This window comes from Anolis carolinensis, chromosome 3, assembly GCF_035594765.1.
Source record: "Anolis carolinensis isolate JA03-04 chromosome 3, rAnoCar3.1.pri, whole genome shotgun sequence".
NCBI classification, from domain to species: domain Eukaryota; kingdom Metazoa; phylum Chordata; class Lepidosauria; order Squamata; family Dactyloidae; genus Anolis; species Anolis carolinensis.
Window position 1 is genome coordinate 182,772,680 of NC_085843.1, and position 15,982 is coordinate 182,788,661.

A 15,982-nucleotide genomic window follows, 5' to 3' on the forward strand; every position below is an offset into this window, starting at 1 on the left:
AACTGGGAATAACCAACAGGATTCCAGCCAAAGTTCCCAAAGTTGAAACAAACAATAAGACAAGAACACTAAGAATGCGGACAAGCACAATGAAGCTGAGAGAGTTGTTCACTCCTCTAGAACTGACCCTGATCATAAAATCACAGAATCTCAGAGCTAAAGGGTATCATGAGGGCTATTTAGTTCTATCAGTGCAGAAATCTAAAGCAAAGGGATCCAACAACTCTTTTAAAAAGTTGTACAAAAGTCAGGTCAGTAAATATAGTGGCTCTTCTCTCCACTAGGCTTCTTGCCACAAGGAGCAGCAAGAGGGTAGAAGGCTGCAAAGTGCCAGATTTGCTCCAGTTACTCTTGAGCACACAGAGAAGAGAGAGCACACTTAACTCCCGGAATAAGGTTGTCTTTCTTTCTTAGTGCTCCAGAGCAAAATGAGCTTTGGCACACTCCTCCACCAATGTGTAACTGAGAGGCTATACCTGTATGCAGGGCCCCTCTAGTGTTTTGCATGCCAGGATGGAGCCCTTGTGGATGGAGGTACTCAACATCTCCTTCAACAAGGTCTGGAAAAGGACACACACTTCAATTATGCTTGTCCATATCACCAACAGGATGACAGCCTTTATATTCCTATCTACTTTTTAAAGCTTCCAGAAAACTAAGATCAGGTGCTGTTATGACTTTATCAATTGGATCAAGTTTAGAAACCAATACTAATTAACTTAAGAACCCTTAAACAAGGATACAATTCCCATTCTACATAGAATCATAGAATGATAGAATCATAGAGTTGGAAGAGACTTCACGGGCCATCCAGTCCAACCCCCTGCAAGAAGCAGGAAAATCTCATTCAAAGCACTCCCAACAGATGGCCATCCAGCCTCTGCTTTAAAGCCTCCAAAGAAGGAGCCTCCACCACTGTCCAGGGCAGAGAGTTTCATTATTCCTTTTAAGGTTAATATTCCATAGAGTTTGGAGCCAAGTGAAAAACAACATACAGGTGGCAACTATGATCCATGTCTTAATGACTCCTGGATTAGACTACTACAATGCACTCTATATGGGCTTCCTCAAGAAAACAGAAGCTACAGTTAGTAGAGAATGTACCAGCCAGACTGTTTGATGGCATGCCCAGCTGAGACTGATTCTGAACCAACCACAACAGATTTCAATTTGTTTAAAAACTCAGTTCAAGTGCCCCAAATGGTTTGGGGCCATGGTATCCAAACGATCATGCCATACAGAGCCCTTAATGTGTGTCTCACATACTCAGGAGGCCATGTTGGTGAGTACAGGAGATAAGTCAATCGCAATGCCTTGACTGTGGAATTCCCTCCCAAATAGAGAGACACTGGCTTTGTCTGTTATGGTTTGGGGCCATGGTATCCAAACGATCATGCCATACAGAGCCCTTAATGTGTGTCTCACATACTCAGGAGGCCATGTTGGTGAGTACAGGAGATAAGTCAATCGCAATGCCTTGACTGTGGAATTCCCTCCCAAATAGAGAGACACTGGCTTTGTCTGTCCCATATCTATCTGCTGTGACAGCAACCAACAAATCTAATCATGTTGACCATTTTCTAGAGACCAGAAAAATCAAGTCATCGGGTCTTTGCTTGCTTGTCACTGTTTCATCTACCAAGTGACCAATTCCAAAACCACTATATATGTAGCAGAAAGTCAGAAAAAATAAGACAACTTTTAAACAAAATGTATGTTGACTATTTTCCTTCATCTAGATATGTACCAAGAATCCCCTCCATTCTTCTATGTGTGTATGGAGTTCATTTAAAACAAATTGTTTTAACACTGAGCCAAAAGATCTCCAAAGATTTGGGAAGGAGAATGATACCCCTGGTTAAAAAAGAGAGGTGCCTCTTTCTCACTCAGAATGTGTGCAGGAAGCGTAAATTACAAACAGATGGAGGAACTCACCATTATCTGTTGGAGCAGTTGTATTATTGGTGATTCCTGCCTATATGCAGTGACAACAGCACCAACCATGGAAGGGAGTAATGAGGTTTTTTTTTTGTTTTTGTTTTTTTTGGAAGGGCTGCCATTTCACTCTGTGCTCTGGAATTATGATAATCTTGATCCTTAAGGGGAAACCAGAGCATAGTGAGACTGCCACAGTGAAGAGTTAGAATCATAGAATCATAGAATAGTAGAGTTGGAAGAAACCTCATGGGCCATCCAGTCCAACCCCCTGCCAAGAAGCAGGAAATCGCATTCAAAGCACCCCCGACAGATGGCCATCCAGCCTCTGCTCAAAAGCCTCCAAAGAAGGCAGAGTTCTACTGCCAAACAGCTCTCACAGTGAGGAAATTCTTCCTGATGTTCAGGTGGAATCTCCTTTCCTGTAGTTTGAAGCCGTTGTTCCGCGTCCTAGTCTGCAGGGCAGCAGAAAACAAGCTTGCTTATAAGTTGATATTGATACTGTAACCATTACTCATACTAAAGGGGAAAAAATTTGAAATGTCTTGGGTAATGTTACCTCCACTAGAAACAATCAGTTGTCTCAAACCTGTTTGAGAATTTAACATCCCCAAAAGTCATGGGGAGGAGGGATGCCAACCACAATTAGGACTAGTCATTCCAGTGCAACTTTTTTCTGCAAATGTACACTGGCATGAAAGCAACAGATCAACAACCTAAAAAACACAAGGGTTTAAGCTTTCCACTCAGATTCAGCTATTAATTCCTATGTTAGTCTTCTCTTAGGTCCCATCTACAGTGTCATAAAATGTAGTTTCAGGATGCAGGTTAACTACATTGAAGTGGATTATATTTTTTATTTATTTATTTATTTTTATTTATTTTTCAAACTTATATGCCGCCACTCCCCTAGGGCTCGGGGCGGCTTACAAGAACTGGCTAAAATCAACAATTTAAAAACATCTTAAAACATCTTTAAAACATCTTTAAAAGTATCTTAAAAACATCGTAAAAGCACCTTTTAAAACATCTAACAGAACTCAAAGGCCTGCCGAAACAGGTGTGTCTTACATGCCCTGCGGAAAGCCGACAAGTCCCACAAGGCACGGACTTCATGTGGCAAGGTGTTCCAGAGAGATGGCGCCACTGCTGAAAAGGCTCTGCGTCTAGTTGCTGTTAGACGCAAGGCCTTAAAACTGGGGACTTCCAACAGGTCTTGGTCCTCAGAACGGAGGGATCTCTGGGGTTTGTAGGGGGTGAGGCGGTCCCTCAGGTACATCGGCCCTAGACCATGTAAGGCCTTAAAGGTAAGTACCATCACTTTGAAAGTGATGTCTAGACTCATATAAACCAGTTCAGTGCAGTTCAACCTGCATTATATGAGTTCAAACTTCATTATATGGCAGTGTAGATAGGGCCTTAGTGTTTTTCAGAGACATTACGTGATACTATTATAACAGGCTTAAATGGAGGAATTCTCAAGTAATTTTGACATGACATAGTTCTCACCCTGGTACTGATCCAGAGTGGTGAATGTTGGACTGCTCGTGGCATTGCTTTAGCTGCTGTGAAGGTTGGATAGAGCCTTGACATCCAACCTTGCCATTCGTCTCTCATTTTTGTTGTCGAGTGACCAGCAGGCTTGATAATATTAGTATTAGTCCCTCATCACCTGGAGTGAAATCAACTGGGGCAACAGAGTAGCATGGGAGGGGAAGAAGAGAAATAATCTCTCCTTTCCCCTCTCCCCTCTCAGATTGCCTTGTGCCCTGGCCAGGGACACTCCAGATAATGAGTGAATGACACTAGCTATGTTGGCACATGCCATAACTGTTTACACCACCAGCCCAAGGAGTGCTGCCCCTGGGCTGGTGGTGTAAACAGTTATGGTCATTTACTTCTTGGGCCCAAAGTCATGGTTTGCTCTGGGTTCTGATTTTTTTAAAAAAGCACAATAAAAATATTGAACTACACACACTGTTCCTTGATAAATTCCATAACTAATTTGAATACTAATTTCATTTGGTCACATTTTACAATCCTGAATACCAGGATTCCCTCCCTCCTGGTATTCAGGAAAAAAGTGAAGACATGGCTTTACAATGAGGCATTTGGGTAGTGCAATATGGAACCAACATAATGTAGCAAGCAAAACCATGGGAGTAGGTTTGATGTTTTAATAGTTTTAAGATATTTATATGTTTTAACTGTTTATTTGCTTTGATGTATTGTATTTTATGTTGTTAAATATGCGGCATTGAATATTGCCATTTGTGCACCACTCTGCAAGGGTGAGAAGAGCGAGATAGAAATAAAGTAAATAAATAAATACATAATAAATACAATCCAGAACTGTAAAATTAAGTTATGAAAATGCTAGATACAATGGAGCAAATCTGAGGTCATTTTTGGCATTAAACATTTTTTTAAAAAAGCTTTCATGGCCTAAAGCTTTGCGGGACTGTTGGGATATTGATAGAGTTTTCCAATTAAACACCTATGCCTGACATAAAACCTGGGGTTGGTAATGGTTATAAATAGTGAGGACCATGATTCCATAACTCACAGAAAGAAATTAAGAAATGGTTTCTTGACTATTTCAGAAAAAAAGCATCCAATATTTCCACATTCCATCAGAACTGAAGGAGAGGAGAGGGAGGGAGAGGTAGAGAGAGAGAAAAGGAAAGAGAAACTGCTTATTCTCAGCAGGAGGAAACATACTTGTTTAAAACTTCAGTACACTTGGCAGCGGCAGTCTTTTCCTACTGGAAGCAAGCACCTGCTGCCAGATTAAATGGAAGAATGCAGCTTTAAACAAATATAGGGAATGTTTAAAGAAAGACACTGATCTACTTCTTCACAAGCACCATCAAAACCCTATGCACACTTGCCTGACAGTAAGTACCATGAATTAAGTGAAATACATTTCTGAGGAAATGTGCATAAGATTGGACTACTGATTTCTTAATGCAAATCCTGGCATTTAAAAGACTTCAGAGTTAACTAAGCTGTTCTGGGTCCTAGCAGAATTAGGCTGAAGGATGCTTTAATTTCACATTTAATTACTATTTTTTTCAAAATAAAAAGATATGGTATCTTTAAAAATAGATGAGAATAACTCTGTATATGTAGAGAAATGCATAGGTAGAATTATCCATGTTGGAATACTCCCAGTTTCTATGAGGTACAGCAGAGAAATAATGAGACTGGCAATGTTGTGCACAAACTGACAAAGCTGTTTCCTGTCCCCTTCACATAGCAGTTAAGTTAACCCCTGCCATAAACTCACTAAAAGTTTGAACTTGTTACAGTTGCTATGCAATTGTTGGGAGCATCTGATGTGAAGTTGTGTTTGTGAAGTGCATTGAAAATGGACAGCAGAAAAGAAATAGTTCCTAAAAACCTCATGACTGATCAGAAGGGTCAATCAGAGGGATGTGTGTGTTGCTCTTCTGATAGTTTTTCAGTTGCATGATCATAGTTGATGAATTATGAATTTTCAAGTACAATCCAGAAACCAAAGGCCAAAGTGTGAGTAGAACACTGCAAACTCTCCTCATCCCAAGAAAGAGAGAATCAGCAAATCAAAAATCAAATTAATGCTCATTTGGTTTTGTGATAGTCAAAGAATTGTCCACAGGGAATTTATGCCTCCAAGTCAAAACCTCAATCAATCTTTTTATTGTGAAGTCCTTGAAAGGCTCAGGAAGAGAGTTGCACATGTGCGAACAGGCATTGCACACACTTGGATGCTACACCACTCATCTTATATAGCAGTCTCCATCAATGAAGTTTTTGGCAGAAAAAAAAGCATTCCTGTGGTTCCCCAGCCACCCTATTCACCATATGTCATTCCCTGTGACTTCTCTTTATTCCCCATGCTCAGAAATCACCTGAAAGGGTGACATTTTGGTACTTTGGATAATATCTAGATAAGTGTAACCTATGAATTGAAGTACATTCTAGGAGAAGCCTTCCAGCATTGCTATGAACAATAGAAATAATGCTTCTGTCGTTGTGTTCCCATCACCCATGGGAACTACTTTGAAGGAGATAACCTTGATCTGGACACAGAATAACATTCATGTTTGAAATAAAACAGTCTTATTATTTTTCCACCATGCCTCATATGTATGCTTGTAAAAGCTGGAAAGTAAAGAATGGTGTTAGGAAGATAATAACTTGAAATATGGTGCTGGAAGAGAGTTCAACAGATAGCTTATACTGCCAAAAAGATAAACAAATGTGCCCTGAAGTAAATTAAGCCAGATTGTTTACTAGAATCCAAATAACTAAACTGAAACTACAGTACTTTCAATATACCAAGAGAAAACATGACTCACCGGATAAAGATGATAATGCTAGGTAAAGTGAAAGGCAGTAGGAAAAATAGTTCAAGCAACGGCTTTCCTTCACTGATAGGGTGACCATTAGTGAAAGCTTATTTGACAAGAGATAACAGCCACAAATCCTATATTTTAAAATAATCGATGTTGAAGAAGAAATTTTACGGATTTTTGAAAATGCAAATTGGTTGAATATTGCATGAAATGCTCAAAACATTCAGTTTCTGTTAGATAGGGAAACATATTTGTCTTATTTTAGGATTGGATTTATTTTGTGAGCTAAAACCCAGACTAGAAGTTTTGTTTCTGAAATCAATTTTATTTTTTTGTTTTTATTTTTTTAAAACTGAGAATTACCAGATCTGTGTAATCAATTGGCCGATTTGCATGTCATACGTTGCTTCCTCACTACTTTCATTAGATGATGCACAGGCACTTCAGGCTGGGCTCTGTGACGAAAGGGGAGAGGACACAGTGCACACTGATGCTGTGGCAACACAAGAAGTTTCTTGTGTTGCCTTACCAGCAATGCAGTGGAAGTCGATCAGCGATGCTTCCATCTGTGGAAGGTGGAGTAAACCAATGTGGGGGGTGGAGTAAACCAATGTGGGGGGTGGAGTAATGGGTTCTCCAACCCCCCCCCCCCACACACACACACACACACATACACTGGGAGCCACGATGAATGGCAAATCCATGGGCCTTTATGATGAAGTTCCTTGAAGAGCAAAAGAGAAAATGTAATGCAACCATTGAACACCTACAAATCAAAATGACTTTTAATTGGGTGGGGGGATAGAGAGAGCTTCAAACGTTCACTCAAAAAAATGGAAAGGTTTTTCATATCCATGTAGCGAAGGATCCTGTGGAAGTTGAGTCACCCTTACCCTCATGAAAAAAATCATAAAGAAACTACTCCTCTGTGTAAAATGACAAAAAAACAAAAACAAACAAGATATAATTCCAGGAGAATCTAAGAGAAGCACCGACTCCCTCTACTCTCTCTGCCATGACACCCCGTCTGGCCTGTAAAATGGCAACAGTGGCCAGGGGCATCTAGCCCTCTGAAGTTGCATTGATGATTTCCTCTCTTTGTGGAATGACCCTCAAATCATCCATCACTCATATAGAAAATCTTAATTTTATCCCCAAATCTGTCCTCAATTTACAGGTGGCATTGACTTATACTTGAGAATATACGTTTTCAGTCACATATTTTTTGGTTTAACCCCAAAGAACAGGTAATCAGAAGATCCCAGTGATTTTTTAATCATGACACAAATGACCTGACACTCAGCATTATTCAACCAGGGAAATCGTGAGGAGTCAAACTCACCTAGTCAAATAAGTCTCATGGCATGAAAATGTTGTGCCAACTATCATTTATCTAGGTCAATTGTTAGAGCATCCAGAAGACATCTTCTTTATTGGGAACATGGATGACATTGGTTAGAAAGACAGAAAATCCAGGGAAAATGCCAGCTGCCTTCCACCTTTGGTATTCCAGTTTTGCTTTAAGTGTTCCTGATAGCTCATATAAATGGTATAGACATAAGCCAGAAGATTCGTGCTCAAAAGTCAAACTCTCAAGATGTATATCAGTAATGGAGAACACAAAGAGCTGAAAAAATGTATATATTTATCTTAGGGTTCAAATGGTATATTAGCTTTCCTTTTAATGTTTCTGAGCATTAAAAGGAAAGTTAATATATCATTTGTTGCTTACTAGAAAGGATGTTCTGTTTAACACTTTTTATTGCAGTACTCCAAATGAATCAAACATATTTAACTATAATAAAACAAAAGAAACTCTGAGTGACATTCCCTTTTATAATTCCCCCTTTTCTTCTTTTGTGGTCTATTCCTTAAAAATAAAAAGGGAGGGAAAATAAAAACAGTGGTAATTGATTTCAACAATAAGCATTTTTTCCACTAACTTTCTATTAAATTATTGTTTAAATTACAAATATTTGTGCTGGGATATTTAAAATGTTAAAAACAATATGGAGGATTCCTTGGCTTCTGCTGGGTCTCCTAATAGCAAAACTATTGCAGACAACAACAGATCTTTTAGGGTGGACACAAAGAGGGCAAAAAGGTTTGTATACAATTTAAACTCACAAAATGATGTCTTCCAGAAGCTCTCACATTTGTATATGACATAGAGAAATGAAGAAAAATCACATGGTTGGATACTGTACATTTCCAGGATTAATGTGGAAGCAACGGCAGTGGAAAATAATAATACAATAATAATAACACTTTATTTATATTTCGCCCTAACTCCCCAAGGGGACTCAGGGCAGATCACAGTACACATACACGGCAAACATTCAATGCCATTTTGGAGACAGGACAGAACAGAATAAGACAAACAGAAGGAGATATGTAGTCTTGAAGTCTAGGGATTTTTTGTGCCTTGGAGGTTGATGTTGCACTCAGATTCAGTCACAGGTGGTGCTGTTGCTTCATTCTCTATGACAAAAGGCCTTGAGAACTTCCTCCTCCTCCCACCTTCCTTTCGGTCACATTTCTGGTCTTGTTATTTATGGTGTCGTAAAATACCTCACCTACAATTTGGAGTACCTAATTTGTCTACTTACAGCTTATAAACTGTTTTCAAACTGCTTAGGTAAACATTGAGCTGGGCTTTGAGGTCAACGCTCACCATCGACGAGCTTCGAACTGGCCACATTTCGGTTGGTAGATCTTATTACTGCTTTTGATTTACCAGCTGTGCTACAGCCCAGCCCATCTTGTTACTCTCCAGTGAATTTTAATATTCTTTAATTATAACAACTTTAGTAAGCTTAAACAATTAATAATATAAGATAATAAAGAAGCAAAGTGTTATCTATAAAAGTGTAGCTTACTTTCTGACTTTGAAAGTTTTCCTTTTGTTTCCATCGGCTAAAAGGGTATCCTATCTTGTAATGATACTCTCTACATTTTCCGATTCTCTTTTTCCCAGCCATTACAATGTTGACATGTCCTCAAGCTGTTTCTGACGTAACAGCATGCCACTCCACATTTTGAAGAAGAAAGTGAAGACGTTATTTCAACATCCTATTCTGCAACATCTCACTCGGATATGCTTCACTGATTTGCTCAATGATAGCCTATCCTCCATTCTTCTGAAAGCCAAGAGGACACTGAACTAAAAACCACAATAGGTTAATGAAAGCTTGAAATACACTTCAGAGGGAACAATGTATGAAACAGGGCCTCAACACTGGACAACTCTCTATGTGTGGTTGTGCACTAAAGACAATACATGCCATCTTTTCCATTCTTGACTTCCATTGTCTCGTGTTAGTTCCTGCGCCTCAGTCCATGATGTTCCACATTAACCCCCAACAATATATTCTTATCTTTTGAATCAGCTTCTATACAGTCCTATTATACTCCACCACATTCACTTACATGTCAAGCTTTTGCTCATCTGGCTCCAGCATTCTCAAGCACAGAAAAAAAAACTTGCTTATTTCAAAATATGGCTTCTCTCCCTTACCGTCCCTTACTGTTAATCTATAATGCTAATTGTTTTATGTCTTTAAAAGTCATATATGAAACCCATCTTTCTCTGAAACTCTTGACATAACATAGCTTAGGACACATCCAGACAGCTCCTTTAATGCAGGACTTCCCACCACAAAAAGGAGGCTGTCCAGATGACATCTTCGGAAAACATGAATTCATTTGACACAAATCAGGGAACCCCTGGTTTGCAGTGAATTAATTTGATGGCCCATTAGACATGCACCTTTCTGAAAAGTCCAAGTCTAATGGGCTAGGGCCCTGTGTGGACAAGCCCATGGAGAATCCTGGGACTTCCCTGCAGGTTGTCCAAACACCCATCCCATACCTTCTGGGCTCTTGGAGCCCAGAAGATGCGAGATTGACCCCACCCTTTCCCAAAACCCTTTAAAAATGCGGGAAGCAGTAAAAATAACTTACTGGCCTCCATTAGGCCTCACAGCACAGTCCCTGGGATGTACCATTACATGTGAAAAACCCAGGGGAAGGCAGGAGCAATTTGCCCCCCCCCCGCAGTTTTTCGCGTGTAATGGTACATCCCAGGGACTGTGCTGTGAGGCCTAATGGAGGCCAGTGAGTTATTTTTACCATTCTCCCCCATTTTTAAAGGGTTTGAGGAGAGTGTGGGGACTGTCTCCATGTTCTCCCAGTAGGTACCAGGAGGACATGTAGACAGCACCCATGGAAAGCGTGGGGTTTTGTGGAAGTGGGTGGACTACAGTCCACCCTAACCTGGGTTTTTAAAACCCAGGTTGAAGCAGACCTTACTGCTGCCTGGAACCACCCCTAGACAGCTCTCTTTCCAATCTATGATAAAGTCAGCATATGCAGCAGAATGAGCTGGAACTTGACTTGGTACTAGAGATGTGTGCAGTATTTCTCCTGTTTGTTTCATCCGTGTTTCCAGTTTGTATCATCCATTCGGAGAGCATGAAATGATAAGACCCCCAACAAACTGACTCAGTATTGGTTCCAAGCCTGCCTTTCAGATCAATCAGCTGTAGGCCCTGCAAGGCCCAGGTATTTAGGTCCAAAGCCTGCATCCGTAGACCAAAGCACCAAGGACTACGGGTGCAGGCTTTGGGCCTATGCACCTGGGGCTCGCAGGGTCTGCAGCCGATTGCCAAGTAAGGAGTGCTCCTTACTTGGCACTGGATGTAAGCTCTGCGAGGCCCGGGTGCCTAGGCCCAAAGCCTGCACCTTTAGGCCCGGACGCTCAAGACTACGGGTTCAGGCTTTGGGTCTAGGCACCCAGGCCTCACCTGACAGGGTCTACAGCCGAATTTCCAAGCCCTGGGTGCTTAGGCCGAAAGCCTGCACTTGTAGGCTCAAGTGCTTTGGCCCGAAATCTTTCAGCCCAGAAGACAAAACATAAAGCCGGAATATGAAATGGGATAAGATAAGTCCTGAATGCACACCACTACTTGGTACCACTATCCTGCAAATGAGCACATCACAGAGAAAGCCACAATAAAATATATAATGTGGATCTATATGATATTAAAATAATAAAATCATTCATACTAAAATAAATCTAGGGAGAAAGAATCCTAGGTAATTCCTAGGTAAAATCAGTGGAGGACCCTTTATCAGCAAACAAAAAAACAGTTTTGTTTTTTCAGAGTTCTTATCATTATCTTATCAGAAAATATATCCAATGAAATGTATGTTCAAAATATTTCATTCTTAAATCTTGAAAGATATTATATTTGAGTCTTAAATCTTGACAGATATAACAAAGAAATAGAATATTGTATTCAATTCTCCACAGGCCACACCACAGTCACAAACGCTCCCATTAAATAAAACATTTGTATATTGTCTAAGATCCACTCAATTTTTCACTATAAACATTTTTAAAATACCCTGAGACGGATATTGCTTCTCTCTTCTATCTCCACCTCCACCCCCTTCCCAGCTGAACATTCAAGTCCTTCCAGTAGTACTGTACAAGCTTTGAACAGAATAAGGGCACAGCTCTAAATAATTATGTCAAAGAAATGACAACTGTGCTCTTTGCAGGAGTAGGGATGAATAATTACAAGGCTGGGACATAATTAAGCAATTTTGGCTGTCGTATTCTTGAGCTGTCATTTTGATGTGAAGAGCTGTCAAGCCCCGCAACATGCTTTCCACTGGACAGGCATCTTCCACTTTGATCTACACTTATGCCAGCAAAATGAGGTCATGGTTTGGTCATTAAATGAAGCTTCCATGTCTGGCACGATGCCCCTTGCCCAGCCAGGCTTACAAGATTTTCATTTTCCAAAAAGAAAAAAAAGGGAAAAAGAGTCAACCATGAGACTACGTTCAATATTTTGACATCTCTAAATATAAACATCACTGGGTAATGAAGTTCAGCTTACTTTACATGGTGAGACAGAACAGAGCCCTGCAATGTTAAGCTGTTTTCTAATGAATGACTGTATCTTCCCCGTAACGACAGTCCCATCACAAACAGACTTTAAGCAACAAAAGATGAAATGAAGCAAAGCAGAAGAAAGCAGCATTCTGTTAAGATAGATAAAAACTAAAGGAAGGCAGAGAGTTAGAAAAAATTGAATATTTATGATTTCATGAAGATTGGTGATTGCTAGCTACTTTTGCATTTGAGTAAACATAAAGCTAGTTGGATGCACATATCCTGCCTTGAGTCTCATTTCATGTGTTGTTTTCAGAAGGTTAACTTGCTCTCTAAAGATTTTTATGTCAAACATGAGATGAAAGCAATTCCAATGTAACTCCTTCCACCCCACCATATTATCATCCATTGGTTGCTTCTGCTGAATAAGCTATATCCAGTTTATCACTGGGGGGAGGGGGGGGGGGGTATACGCCTGTATTTTAGATTTTAAAATGGTTGAAATGCAGTAATATATTACAAAGGAAAATAATTCCAAGTCACACCCATTAATTTTCTCTATAGCATTTTCACTTATTTCTTTAGAGTGTGCATCATATTGATTCACACACATGCAATTTAAATATAGAGATTGTATTAATGTTAGTTCAGTGGAGAACATATATAAAAACCAGCCATTTTGCACCATCACATGAAGGCCTCAAAAACATTCACATGTTGAAAGCATACACAGGGGAGTTTTTATGTGACCCAAATATCATTATTAGAAGTACTAATCACTCATAATGAACCTAAAATGTACTAGGTACCTTAGAAATATAAAAGAAGGCATGCATTTTTTGTACTTGGAGGCTAATAATATTAACTGAGCAATATAAGAAAATTACACACACTCTCTGCATGTTACCCAAGGATTGAAAAGAATGTCTGATCAATTCATATTCATGATTGCTGAACGATGGCTATCCCTATTCAGTGGACAAAGTACAAAAACTCTTGACACAGTTTATATACATTCTCTAGGTCTATGTGTGTAGGCAGCCAGTGCTTAAGCACATTTGAGAGTCATCTCATATTCAGTGCAATGTAAAAAGAATCATAACATGCAAATACATTAAAAAGCTACTTATTACCAGGCATAGACATGGTAGATTTAAGCAGCATCTATCAACTTTATTGCACTAAACATCCAAAATAGGCAATATTTTGACATTATGACACTCACTATGATATTAGCTCATGCCACCAAGGGGAGTAAAGGGGGGGGGGGAAATCATCTTTTTACTGTACCATTTCATTGTGTTTTAATGAAAATGGATAATGTATTCACTTCCCTCTTACATGTAATCTCCATGTTCTGAGCTATAACATGGGTGAATGTTGTCCCACCCATATGGCTTTCTTTCTTCTTTAATTAAAAAAGGGAAAAACCTCAGAACTGCAGAAGTCCAAAATCTAGGTCTTAAAAGGGGGAAATATAGCAATAGCTAAGTGATGATATATTAAAATTGCACAATTCTGAAAAATAAGTTAATAAAAAATACTGTACAAGAATCATGTAAAATGATTACTGATGAGAAAAGAAGTACTGACGCTCATTTGGAGACTACTCACAGGAACACCCGTTCTTCAACATCACTAAAGTGATCTAATACATCTGACAGATCGCATCACACGTTAAATTAAGTGCCTTGAGCCATTTCCGTACAAATTTGGGGCTCTTAACATGATTGATCTCCAACTCTATACTCCCAACAGAAGTACTTTTGTGTCATATGATGGGCTTTGTGGGATTCCATCTGTAAACTATGTAAGGGGTATGTAGAAATGGGGAGGACCTTGCGTGTAATGAAGTCCTTAGTCTACACCTCACATGATTGAATATTCTGACACTTAAAAATAAATGTCAGACATGGAAGTATTGTAATATAGAGGAAAAGGCTAGCATGAAATTGTCCCCCTTCATGGATCTAATCTTGTACATATAGGTTCTTTAGTTGCATTGATGGTGCTTCAGTCTTGTAAGGATTATGAAACGATACACATCAAACACAAGTGTGTTACTTCATTGAACACTAGGCTAGACTTGGAAGGAATGCTTCTATGACCATGGAATGGTAGTAGCAGAAAATAAAATATGGAGGGTAGGAAGGCAAAGGTTTCAATGAACATTGACAAATCTCAGAAAATGAAATCGAGGTTCTGATGCAATATGGAAGAGGCCATAGTATATCACATAGAGAAGCATATAATGCCAGAGAGTGGTTTTTTAAGCTCAGAGGATGGTAATTTAACCTGGAAAGTTAGAAAACACACTTGGGATTATAACAAGAAATAACAGAAAAATATTCTAGGATACTAGGTAGATTACAGATTAAGAAAAGAAAAAAGCATTGTTACTTAATATCTGGCTTAGACTCCAGTGGGAAAAAAACCTAACAAATTAAAATCAATGAAGTCAACGATTAAGTTAAATGTTTTCCAACCAAAAGAAACAAAGTTTATTTTTGATGAAAGGTATTGACTTAGTTTGAAATTTCAGCAGTTATCCCAGATGTGTTTTTTTTAAAGAATTAAACGAATCATATATCATAAAAACAAACATATTTTACATTACCCAGTTGGTTCTATAATCAAAGCCCTGTATTGTGGATTTATGCAAAACTCCTTTTCATTTTTTTTAAACCTTGGGGAATTAAAAAGTTAAGATCATAAGTTACAAGAGTACACAGGAAAGATGTTTTCCTTTGCAACTAGAGGGTCTTCCTGTGTTCTGCCCTGGACACCAGGGAAATTAATATTCTACTATTTTGCCCTCACAAATGAAGATGAATAATTTTCAGTTTCCACCTTGAAGCAGAAAAAATAATATATTCCCATAGCCCAACGTATTTCAGGAAATTATTCAGTACAGAAATTCACAGTGTGTGTATGTGTTTTAGAATTGGGGTCGGGGGTGGATTGCACAAACAACATTTCCAGACAGACAAGATTGTTAGTTTGGTTTTTAACATGTCAAAGATTGTATAACATGGCCATATGGCTATTTTATCCAAGATCACCATTTCTGGAAGCAATACTGAACAAAAACACATATTTGGACAAAACGTTATAATTTTCCAACTAAAAAGGATATTTCTATATATCTGGAGTATGCAAATACATATACATATATATCTGGAGTATGCAAATACAGGATAAAACTTCGCAAACTCCAGAAACAACTTGGAGGAAAAGGGCAGTGGAGCTTACTTTAAGGGACCATCCTGCCTTTGGCTACAGCTCTGCAGCCTCCCTCCCACACTCCACGCCGGTGAGTTGATAAGAACGGAGGGGAACTTCGCAAACTCCAGAAACAACTTGGAGGAAAAGGGCAGTGGAGCTTACTTTAAGGGACCATCCTGCCTTTGGCTACAGCTCTGCAGCCTCCCTCCCACACTCCACGCCGGTGAGTTGATAAGAACGGAGGGGAACTTCGCAAACTCCAGAAACAACTTGGAGGAAAAGGGCAGTGGAGCTTACTTTAAGGGACCATCCTGCCTTTGGCTACAGCTCTGCAGCCTCCCTCCCACACTCCACGCCGGTGAGTTGATAAGAACGGAGGGGAACTTCGCAAACTCCAGAAACAACTTGGAGGAAGAGGGCAGTGGAGCTTACTTTAAGGGACCATCCTGCCTTTGGCTATAGCTCTGCAGCCTCACTCCCTCCCTCACTTCACCTTGGAATGAATAAGAACAGAGGGGGAAGAACTTTGTATAGCTTCTGTCCTATTGAGCTGCTGCCTGCTGAGCACTTTAAAAAC

The 15,982-nt window shown here is 39.5% G+C and overlaps 1 protein-coding gene across 2 annotated transcripts in view; it reads right to left on the bottom strand.

The window, feature by feature from the left end:
* Positions 1 to 15,982, bottom strand: part of lrmda (leucine rich melanocyte differentiation associated) — a 973,974-nt gene that overhangs the window by 432,952 nt on the left and 525,040 nt on the right. The gene's annotated exons all lie outside the window — the stretch shown is intronic.